At 41.0% G+C, this 11,787-nt stretch overlaps 1 long non-coding RNA gene across 1 annotated transcript in view; it reads left to right on the forward strand.

The window, feature by feature from the left end:
- LOC106042140 (uncharacterized) overlaps nucleotides 1-4,672 on the forward strand; it is a 35,693-nt gene extending 31,021 nt beyond the window's left edge. The window contains exon 3 of the long non-coding RNA XR_010825999.1: nucleotides 195-4,672. This is a non-coding gene — a long non-coding RNA (uncharacterized lncRNA). The remainder of the gene's footprint in view (nucleotides 1-194) is intronic.
- Nucleotides 4,673-11,787: the final 7,115 nt, after the last annotated feature.

Genomic DNA, 11,787 nt, shown 5'->3' on the forward strand with positions numbered 1-11,787 from the left:
TGATTCCTGTAGGCCTTCTCAGGTACAAAGAAAGTTGCCTGTTGTAACTGCAAGTTCTGAAAATAACAAAATGGTTCATAGTGAATTTAGACTCTAGGAAAGGAATTCAGAAAATGGGCTGGTTTAGTTATGTTGCTTTACTTCGACTCAATCTCTTCATGCTAACATTTCACTTTCTTTTTTATTCTTCACAGCACCATGAGCATTCATAAGATGCTGTTCAGGTCAACCTGAAATTTCACCTACTGGGCTAACTTCAGGTATTGCACCAAATTTCAGACTCTTGCAGTTTGGCTCTGATTTTCCCAATTCTGAGTAGCAGATCAAAAGTTTTTGTTGTCCTCCTTGTCATGGACGATTCACGGCAAGGGTAGACCTCTCCTTGATAGATAGACACAGATAGGGCAAACTACAGAACATGTCCCCAGAACTGGAAAGGAGCAGCAGAGTGGAATAGTCTGGGGCTTCTCTGAGCAGAGGTTATGTAGTGTGAGTGGAAAGCATAACACACTACTGGTGAGAAGAAAAGATGTCAGGTTACTGCTTGTTTGAGAGGTCAGACAAGATCAGAATTGCCCCTTGACCATACAGGTGACTGTGAAATGTCAGCTAAATAAAAATGATTGTTTAAACTACATGTCATGGACCACTGCTTCTCTGCAAGAGACATTGCATTACGGCGTATTTGAAAACCGTATAGAGCCTTGGAGAGCTGGCATCTAACAATGCTGAATAAAAGCATTGTCTACTTCTATATCTGAGTAAACTAATGCTATGGACAGTTTTAGAAAACTAGCAGTGGTTGCATTGGCTTCTGTAAACGCAATCACTTTTGAAGAACCTACATTTTTTTGATAGATATTCATTCAATACCTAAACAGATAGAGTGGTGTGTGTGTTTTTTTTTTTTTTTTTGAAGTTTCATCTTCATTCCATATTTTGTCATCTCATCTGTTCCACTGGGGTTTTAATCATCCCATAACTGAGAGACATACCTGTTTTCTTCACACATACATTGACCACATTTTTTTTTCCTGAGCTTACTGATAATGATAGTGCTTGAATGAGTAGAGTCAGCAATAACCTTAGAAGTCTGTGGAAATTTCAGATTCAATTTTTCTTTTCTAACAGTTCCCTTTGAAGAAGAAAAAGAACGGGAAAAAAAAAGGCATTAAAAATGTACTTTCCAACAGGGAATTTTACTTTCAAAACCAGAGGGGCAGAAGGAGGCATAGTTGTAAACAATAGTCTGTGAAGGCTTAGTGAAAGTAATGTGTAGGATTTTTCAGTCTCATCAAACAAGGGAAAAGAAGTTATCCTTTCAATGATCACTCTAAAGAAAGATGATATCAGAGAGCTAATCACTCCCATCCCTGTAAATAATAATTCATGGAAACAACTAATATAAAAAGTGAAAATTATAAAAACCTCTGTCGCTGTTCCAGAAATGAAACAAACAAACAAACAAACAACACAAAGAAACCAACAAAAAACAGCACAAATACATTTGTTTATACACTTTGTTTAGTGAAACTGATAATCTGCAGATAGAAGAGATAGTAGTATAGGGCTCAGTGAGCTACACCATTAATCCCAATATGACTTATAATTGCATGACTGGATGCCTTCATTATCCCAAAAGAGATGGGCTGGGCTCCTTTAAAAAGAATTTGTCTGTTAAGAAATTTGGGATTTTGTACGGAAGATGTTGAAGATTAAATGCATTTGAATCCAGATAAAAGAGTAGATATTAAAGAACATATATATATATTTCTGTAAGACTATCAAATAATTTTAGAAATAAAGCACTAAACATTAACAAAATAGTGGTGAAAACCTCTATTTTGGCCTCATCTTCACAATCTGCTTAGTTAAATTATGCAGAAACATAACTAATGCAAACAGAACAACTCAAATAATACTATTCAGGAAAGAAATGTTATTAATCTAGCACATAACAGATGATATCAATTTCTGCAGATGTTAGGATAGACTAGAGCAAGCTAGAAGTGGGAAATACTATTTAACAATCTAAGTGAACTATTTCTGCACACAGTACTAAATGGAACTGGGTTATAATTACTCTCACAGGCAGTTGAATACCATACCAACGAGAACAGAATTGCAACCAGAATTGGGGGGCGGAGGGGGGGAGAGGGAGGAATAAAAAAAGGACCCCCACAAAATATATTGATAATGAAGTTCAAACCATTGTTTCCAAGGTTGTGCACTTCTGTGTTTGTACAAAAATGAATACTGAAGATTATTCCACAGCCCCACCATGTAGCCAGCACATTTTTGCTACTCTTATTAATTGATTGTACATAGGAACTATTTTAGACAGAGTAGATTCTAGGAATGAGAAAATATTTTGGAGCTATATATTCAATAAATCATGTTTATTTTTCTCTTTGTGAATGTTCTGCAAAACAAAGTTTTCTCAAATGGGCTTGCTATTCAAATAGTTCTCAGTTGCAGTTTGGTCCCCAGCAATTCTCTCTAAATATTAATAATTTGAGAAGAGTTGATTAGTTGCACTCAGATTGCATGCTGTGGTCTTGGCTCCTTGGTTGAATGAGCTTAATTCTTAGCATCATGTTTTTGATATGAATGCTTGTGCAGGAATCTGATGTATTTCCTACAAATACTCTCGAATATTCATTTAATATCTGTTACACTGAAAAACATTCCTGAAAGTATAGTGCAGGTTCACAGAAGGTGAAACAGAGGTGAACTCAAGAAGATTAAATACAGTGCACACTTCTCAGAACTTTGGGGATAGAGGTACTATATTGGAATCCCTCTGAAATTATAGAGAGTAAAGAGTTGTTGTTTTTTGTTTGTTTGTTTGTTTTAAAGGGGGTGAATCATATGCTTTTAATTTCATTTTTGTTCTTATGTTCTACTAGGCTTGAAAGTATGGGGGAAAAAAGACTTCCCATGAAAAATTTGTATTCAACAAACAGCTTTCTCTCAAAGCTTGGTTTAAAAGGGAAAAATTGTTGATCCTTTTTTTGAAATTTGCCTGGTTAGGAGGGTAGGTAATCCCATCTAGCAAATGGAGCTGGAGGGTATATACTAAAGGGGAGGGAGCCATTAGAGAAGGAGGTCAGTAGCTCCTTTATCCTTGAGCTAAGGAAGTGTCCTTGATGCAAGGAAAGCTCATCTACATGACAGCAACTGATGCATCTCTGTATACCACAGGAAGAGTACAGACACTCCTCACAGCCCTGTTTCTTACTGAGGACTTGGCTCTGGGACTTGCTAAGATGCTAAAATTTAATTGAATTCTTTATAAAAAAAGTCTGTCACAATAGCTTCTGAACTTCATTTCCATTTCAAATTGCAAACATTTTTATGACACAGTGAAAAAATGTTTGAAACATTTCTAACACTACATGTATTTCCCTCTTGTTTATTTTTTACAAGAATGAAACAGCAACAACAACAACAAAAAATCCTTTTTCTGAGACAACATGTCGAGTTTCAGTTTGGGCTCATTTCCATAGCCACAACCTCTATACTCAGAGATAGAGGTTTGCAAATGGAAACACTGACACATCTTTAACATTAGATATTAAAATGTACAGCTAAAATCATTTGCACTTACTTGCTTTATCTTCCCTTCACAGACCAGCACCATTGGATTGCTGATGCTTTTACAATACATTACTGCAATTCCTTCATTTAACAGCTTGTGCTGTTCTTCAGGTTTGCTGCCTTAATTACGTAAAATCAGACTATCCTTCTCCCCCTGTAACATATTGATGCTACAGTTTGTGGAACAGAGGACTGACCTTTGTAAGCACACATTGGTCAGTGACTTCTGACTAACACCTGTGCACAGATCGACCCTTTTCTCTTCTGTGCCTGCAGACTCCTCCTCTCCTAAATGATAGATTGTCATTTTTAATTCTCTTTAAATTCAGTGACAGATATAAAGTGGAGCTACAGCCTGCTTTACTGACATGATTAGAGAGGCAGACTACACACGTGGATTCCTACAGATGCAACTTCACACGTATGGAGCTTAAGGCATTATCTCCTGTGGCGGTTTTACCCAGCTGGGCAGCTGAACTCCACCACAACTGCTCTCTCACTCCCCCTCCTCAAAGGGAAAGATGAGAAAATACAATCAAAAGGGCTCAAGGGTTGAGATAAGGACAGGGAGATCACTCAACAATTATTGTGACGGGCAAAACAGACTCGGAATAGGGAGATCGGAGAAATTTATTACTTATTACTAACAAGCTGGAGAAGTGAGAAACAAAGAAAAATTAAAATCACCTTCCCCCCATCCACTCTCTTCCACCTCCCCCTGAGCATTGCAGGGAAATGGGGGCTGCGGTCAGGCCCTAACTCTTTGTCTTCGCTGCTCCCTCACGGTCCCTCTCTGCCCCTGCTCCACGCGGGGTCCCTCCCACGGGATGCCGTCCTTCCCGAACTGAGCCTGCGGGGGCTGCCCACAGGCAGCAGCTCTTCCAGCACTGCTCCCACACGGCTCCGTACCACGGGGTCCATCCATCCCCCAGGAGCAAACTGCTCCAGCACGGGTCCCCCACGGGCGGGCGGCAGCTCCCCCCAGACCCCCTGCTCCTGCGTGGGCTCCTCTCCATGGGCTGCAGCTCCGGCCCGGGGCCTGCTCCTGCGGGGGCTCTCCATGGGCCGCAGCCTCCTCCAGGCCACATCCACCTGCTCCACGTGGGCTCCTCCACGGGCTGCAGCGTGGAGATCTGCTCCATGTGGTACCCATGGGCTGCAGGGGGATAGCCTGCTCCACCAGGGGCTTCTCCACAGGCAACAGGGGAACTTCTGCTCCCAAGCCTGGAGCACCTCTTCCCCCTCTTTCTTCACTGACCTTGGGGTCTGCAAAGCTGTTTCTCACTCTTCACTCTCCCAGCTGTTGTTGTGAAACATTTTTTTTTTTCCCCCTTTCTTAAATATGCTCTCACAGAGGAGCAAACATTGCTTATTGGCTCAGCTCTGGCCAGCAGCGGGTCCCTTTGGAGCCAGCTGGAGCTGGCCCTTATCTAACATGGGGCAGCTGCTGGAATCTTCTCACAGAAGCCACCCTATGTAGCTCCCTGCTACCAAAACCTTGCCATGTAAACCCAATACACTCCTGCCATGTTTGTTTTTTTTTTCTTTCTTTTTTTTTTTTTTTTTTCTGTGCACAGCGTGATTGACTGTAGAGGAGTGGGATCCTATCCTTTATGGGTTGTGGGGAGAGTCTTCATCATTTATTGGATGCGGGGGGAGCATAGTGACAAGAGGTGAGGAAAAGTCTGAGGTACCTAATGCCTTCTTTACCAAAGTCTTTAGCAGTAAGACCAGTTGTTTTCTGGCTACTCAGTCCCCTTAGCTGGTAGATAGGGGCAGGGAGCAGAATGAAGCCATCAAAATCCACAAGGAAATGGTTAGTTAGCTGTTAAACCACTTGGACACACACACACAAGCCTATGGAGTCAGATGAGATCCACCCACGGGTACTGAGGGAGCTTGTGGAAATGCTCGCCAAGCCACTTCCCATCATTTATCAGCAGTCCTGGTTATCAGAGGAGGTCCCAGTAGACTGGCAACTGGCAAATGTGATGCCCATCTACAAGAAGGGCCGAAAGGAGGATCCAGGAAACTACAGGCCTGTCAGTCTGACCTCTGTGCTGGGGAAGCTCATGGAGCAGATTATCTTCGGTGTCATCATGCAGCACTTACAGGACAACCAGGCGATCAGGCCCAGTCAGCATGGGTTTATGAAAGACAGGTTCTGCTTGATGAACTCGATCTCCTCCTATGGCAAGGTGATGTGCTTAGTGGATGAAGGAAAGACTCTGCATGTGGTCTACCTAGACCTCAGTAAGACTTTTTACACCGTTTCCCACAGCATTCTCTTGAAGAAGCTGGCTGCTCAATGCCTGGATATGTGTATGCTTTCTTAGATTAAAAACGGGCTGAGTGGCCAGGCCAAAAGAGTCGTGGTGAATGGAGTCTAGCTGGAGGCCGCTCACTAGTGGTGTCCCCCAGGGCTCAGTACTGGGACCAGTTCTCTTCAATATCTTTATCAATGATCTGGACCAGGGGATCGAGTAAATTTGAGTAAATTCAGTACTCAATGATAAATCATTAAATTTGCAGACAGTAAATTTGCAGACAACACCAAGTTAGATGTGAGTGTTGATCTGCTCAAGGGTAGGAGGGCTCTGTGGAGAGATCTGATAGGCCAGATCGACAGGCTGAGGGCAACTGTAGGAAGTTCAACCGTGTCCTGCACTTGCAGCACAACAAGCCCATGCAGCACTACAAGAGTGGCTGGAAGCTGCCTGGCAAAAAGGGACCTGGGGGTATTGCTCAACAGCCAGCTGAACGTGAACCAGCAGTGTGCTCAGGTGGCCAAGAAGGCCAGCAACATCCTGGCTTTTATCGAAAATAGTATGACCAACAGGACTGGGAAGTGATTGTCCCTCTACTTGGCCCAGGTGCAGCTGCACCTTGAATACCGTGTTCTGTTTTGGGCCCCTCACTAGAAGAAGGACATTGAGGTGCCGGAGCATGTCCAAAGAATGGCAATGAAGATGCTGAAGGGTCTAGAGAATGAGTCTTATGAGGAGTGGCTGAGGGAAATGGGGTTGTTTAGCTTGGAGAAAAGAAGGCTCAAGAGACACCTTATTGTACTTTACAATTACCTTAGAGGAGGTTATAATGAGGTGGGGATTGCGCTGTTCTCTCAAGCACCAAGTGGTGAGACAAGGGGAAATGGCCTCAGCTTGCACCAAGGGAGGTTAAGGTTGGATATTAGGAGAAATTTCTTTACTGAAAGGGTTGGGCAGCATTGGAATAGGCTGCCCAGGGAAGTGGTTGAGTCACCATCCCTCGAGGTCTTCAAGAAATGTGTAGATGTAGAACTTAGTAACATGGTTTAGTACTAGGTTAAAAGTTGGACTAGATGATCTTAGAGGTCTTTTTCAACGTGAATGATTCTATGATTCTGTGATCCCTGGTGACCCCATCTGATTAGATGCAGATGGCATGTGAACACAAGGCTCCAGTGGTCAATCACAGTCACCTGTATTCCCAGCAGTGAATGTTTGGGCAGTATAGACCTCAGTGCCTATACAAGTAAACACCTGCTATTTGTCAAATCAACACGCTGGGATACTGTAGATGAGTGTGTGGGCCTTACTTCTGCATGACCTACAGTTTCGGTTCAACCTTATCTGTGAATGCTTATCAGAAAGCAATAGCTGAAAACAATCTGTTATCCTGCTTCATTATATGTGGTCCTCTGGGACAGACAGGGCAAGAAGCCTATATCTATCATCCAGCATGCGGTACCCAGCAAATTCCTGATTCTAGTGCTGCTCTGATCTCCAACACAGGACTGTCCTGTTTCTTGCTGTATATTTCACTTATGCCTTCTGTGGAGCCAAGAACAGGAGCTTCTTCTAACAGAGATGCTTGGGTAAGAGCTGTTTTTTATACCAGTGGTGGGAGAGGATCAGTTTGGCTCTGGTCTCAGATGAAAATATTTTTCTTTCTACACCCTAATGTCACTGCATATCAGACTCCAGGCAGATTTGTTCGCAAGTGTGTTCAGAAAACTGTTCTGGCAAAATAGTGCTGTTAAAAAAGGGCATCTATTGCCATTTTTCTGTCCTTTCTGGACTGTGTTGTCAGTGAAGCATTTATACAGCAGATAAGTCTGACCAGCCCTAACAATTGCAGGGACCCACTGCTTTATCCCAGTCTGTTCTCGCTTTCAAATATTTTAGAGAACCATTGAATCTCTCTTGAAGAGTAGCTATTGCTTATTCTGATCTTGTCTCCTCTGTCATAAATTGCCAAGTATCTTTTCATTTTTCCTCTCAGGTCGTGTCACAGAAGCAGATGCTTCTACAGAAGGAGGTGAGAAAAAGTGTGAATTGTAAGCCAGTCCATAGAATTACATGTCTCTGTATGCATAGAGACTTCTGTGAAAAGGAGGCTTTGCCTGACCTCCACTGCAGTCCTCTGCAGAGAAGCTGGCCTAAGAGATCTGAAAAGTCAGAAAGAGAAGCTGGCAGAAAAACGTAGTGTGTAAAAAGTAGAGGGTATTACTAAAGATTCTATGTCAATGCAAGTGTAGTCATTGATCTGGGATAATTGCCTTTCTGGGCAGATGGCTTAGTTACATTTTTTTTTTCCCCTTCTGAATTGCCAGTCCCAACATGCAAACAATTGTATTGTGGAACTTTGATTTGCTTAGAGCAAAAAATTGCTCTGTCATTGCTCTGTCAAGACTGTTAATTTGGAGGACTTTGGAGGACAGGTCTCCAGCTAAAAAATGTCTCAGTTGTGTACCTCTCACTGAACCCTTCACTCAAGGCCCAGGTGGTCAAGGCCTGGTTCTTCCTGACCTGATTTCAGAAGACTTTAAAGATGCAGGAAAGTGGTTTGGGTGACTGAAATGTCAGTGCAAAGCCCTGAGGCCCTGGGGAAGAGAAGCTTTTTCTCTGAGAAAGAATAAAAGAGATGTATAATACTCGTCTAAAATAAAGGTTGTGGACATCTGTTTGGCATGAAGTTCATGGAAATTTTTAACACTTGTCCTGTTTCCTGACTTGGCCCCTGGGCAATGGCTTTCCTCTTAAAATCAACTTATTTTCCCTGTGAGCACACTGAAATCTTTGTTTTCTTTGCTTCTGGTTGTATCTTTGAGTGTTGGTCAGTTTTGTCAAGTCTGGGCTCTAAGGCACGTCCCAAAGTGAAGATGGTGTCCTTACCGTCTTCTTAAGTAGATGCTGTCCTTACCATCTTCTTCCTTGTGTAACGTAAGAGGAAGTGACAGGGTATGTTTTCTCCTGCATAGACATGTAGCTATGCAGGAGGTACTATTACTCTCTGAGTTGGTGGCAGAGTGGGTGTATTTGACTCAAAAGTGGGTAACTGCAAAGCCTTCTCAGGCAAACAGTACTGATGGAATAAGTGTCAAGGTAGTGTGTGTCTGATGCATAAAACTAAGGCACTCTCAAGAAATATTAATGATTTGTGGGGTGGATCTATACAAGGATTTCCAGTCTGTTGTATTATCATAAAAATGTGCTTTAAAAAAGTTTTGATATATTTGATTGAAGGTGATTTGCACTGGAAGAGCAAGCTGAAAGTCAGTGAATTCTGTAAAAAGACAGTGAGCCAATGAACTGCTTCCTGACTGTTTTGTTTCCTTTTTGGTTCAGGGAAGCAGGAGATCATTTGCATTCTTTGAAATAAGGAGCATTCAATGAAAGAAAAATGTCATCACTATCTTCTCTTTCCAGCAAAAACTGGAAGTCCTGAAAATTCACTAACCATTTGGGTCAAAGGGGAAACACTATGGAAGACAGTAATAGTGATCTTTAATGAGGAGTCAGTCATCGATGCAGTTAATAACCAGCTTTTTGAAGGGTTAGCATCATTGGAATTTTCTCCTAACAAGCCTGTCATTGACTGCTGGCACAAATTAATCTCTTAAGTCCTGTTCAGAAGTGATCTATGGCCTTCTGCACCATGTTAGGAAGTTAAAGCTCAGCTTGATGGATTTGGCCTTTGCATTTACTTCTTTTAATCAGCCCTCTAGCCATCAGGGCAAAGAAAATTGTGCGGGTATGTGTATTTAAAATACTGATGGCACAGAAAGACACAAAGAGGTTGTAAGGCTTGAAAGTCTTCATTATTCATCTTTGTGTCTTAGTAGAGTTCTTGACCACCTGTAGTTCTAATTAAGTTTGACAACAAGATGTTTATTCCTGATATGTTATCTGGTTGTTTGTCCATGCATGGAACAGCAGCATGTTCTCAGATTGGTAAATCAATCAATAAATAAATACATTCTGTAGTCATGTACTAAAAGATTAAATTATGAACTCTGCTGTATTACAAACACATTGAGAGACTGTAATACTTCAACAATGTCTTTATTGAAAAGGTGAAATGATAGACACTTTATTATACCAGCTGGACTGGCATAAGGATTTGTGTCTATGATTAGCATCAGAAAGGAAGGCTTGTACTGCAAGATCAGCAATTTAGTTAAATCTGGGGGGAATCAAATGTTTGGTTTAGGCTTTCCATGAACGGGACATGATGAGCTTTAAAGTTTCCAAAGCAGAAAGTTGATTATGAAAACAATCCGTAGTTCATAGATCTTGATCATCAGAACAAACATTTTGAATATGACTGCTACTTTTGCTTAACATACTTTACCCCACTAAAACCCAAATGAAAGTATAATTGGTAAATGATTAGTATGCTTAATTACATCTATTTTTTTCAGTGTTTAAGTCTTTGGAATCTTTGAAACAAACAGCCATTACACTGTACTAAAAACATTTTTTTAAAAGCACCTATTGGGGCCAACTATTATGGTATTTGATCTGTTTAAGAGAAATCGTACTCTTGGATGAGCTATGGAAAACTAGATTGCAAAAGATGTAGGTCACATACAATGCTAATGTCTTAATCAAAAGACAATGGTCATACTACCATAGCAAAGAAGAAGAAATCAATCAAGGACTTGGGAAGTAGATTGAGCATTGTCAAATCAGATTAAATGCTCCTAAACCATGGCAAGAATAATATTTCCTGTGGGGACTGACCACAGTGATGCTAAATGGGGCCAGGATTAATCATATGCTTTTGCATCATGGTAGTAGTGATAGGCAACTACAGAACTTTCATCATTTATGTTTGTCTTGAATAAACAGCTGAAAGTTAAGATGACTGAAGGCCATTCCAGTCAATTAAATCTAGAGGAATGAGTTGGAAAGCTTTCAGAAATTTTCTCATGAGATTCTAGCTTTGCTGGGCCTAGTCTTATGAAAAATGTTTTTAAGAACATTATTTCATATTACTTTTGGTCCCATCTGGAAGGTATACATAGGGAAAGAAATGCACAGATCTACCAGAAACCCATTTCTTGTTCTAAAGATCTTGAATATTCATGTAATATGATACCACTTTTTAAATTGTTACTTATAGGAAGGGTAGAGGTGAGCTGTGAGAAGTGTCTTGGCTTGGCTTATGGCTGGCTACAATAGCAACTTCTGGTTAACCATTTCATTGCATAAGCTATAGAAGCATCTCTCACACTGCCTTAGAGTGTTAGTTGCAAAATGTGTGTTAGTAACTTTCATTTCCATATTTTTTGACTTCAGTCAAAATAATTCTTTGTAATATAGTCCTTGTAATAATTCTCTGTGGAGGAGGATTGAACTTTAGGTGGCTCAACGGTACTGCTGGCTCACAATAAAAAAATCACTTCTGAACTCAGAATAAAGTGAATATTATAAAGGCCATTTTTTATTTCACTTTCACAACTTTTGCTTATCCAGTACTTCTGCTCACCACATATTAATCCAGTGGATTGATATGTGACACAAGGAGCGTCAGGGAAGGCAGTGTTGCCTAATACTCAGTTTAGTAAATGAGAGCCAAGTGCCTGGAGTTCTGCACCTGGCTGTACTGAGGACTCAACATCTCAGCAAAAGATCTCACTACTCTCTAATACTTTCTCTGTCTACCTTATATAAATTGAAAATCCTAAGACCGCTACATTACAGTTTTTAGTTGAATAGGAATGTCTTCTAAGCTTAAAAGTAAAAAGGAAGCATTAGCAAAAAAAAAAAAAAAAAAAAAAAAAGCATAAAGTCAGTTCTGGGTAGCAGCAGCAGCTCATGAAATAAGTGCCATACAGTTTCTGACCAGACCATCAGTAATTAAGGCAGTCTGAACATCTGCTGAGAATAAAATAGATCTACTAAACAGTGAATAGGAGAT

This window comes from Anser cygnoides, chromosome 1 (assembly GCF_040182565.1).
Source record: "Anser cygnoides isolate HZ-2024a breed goose chromosome 1, Taihu_goose_T2T_genome, whole genome shotgun sequence".
NCBI lineage: Eukaryota > Metazoa > Chordata > Aves > Anseriformes > Anatidae > Anser > Anser cygnoides.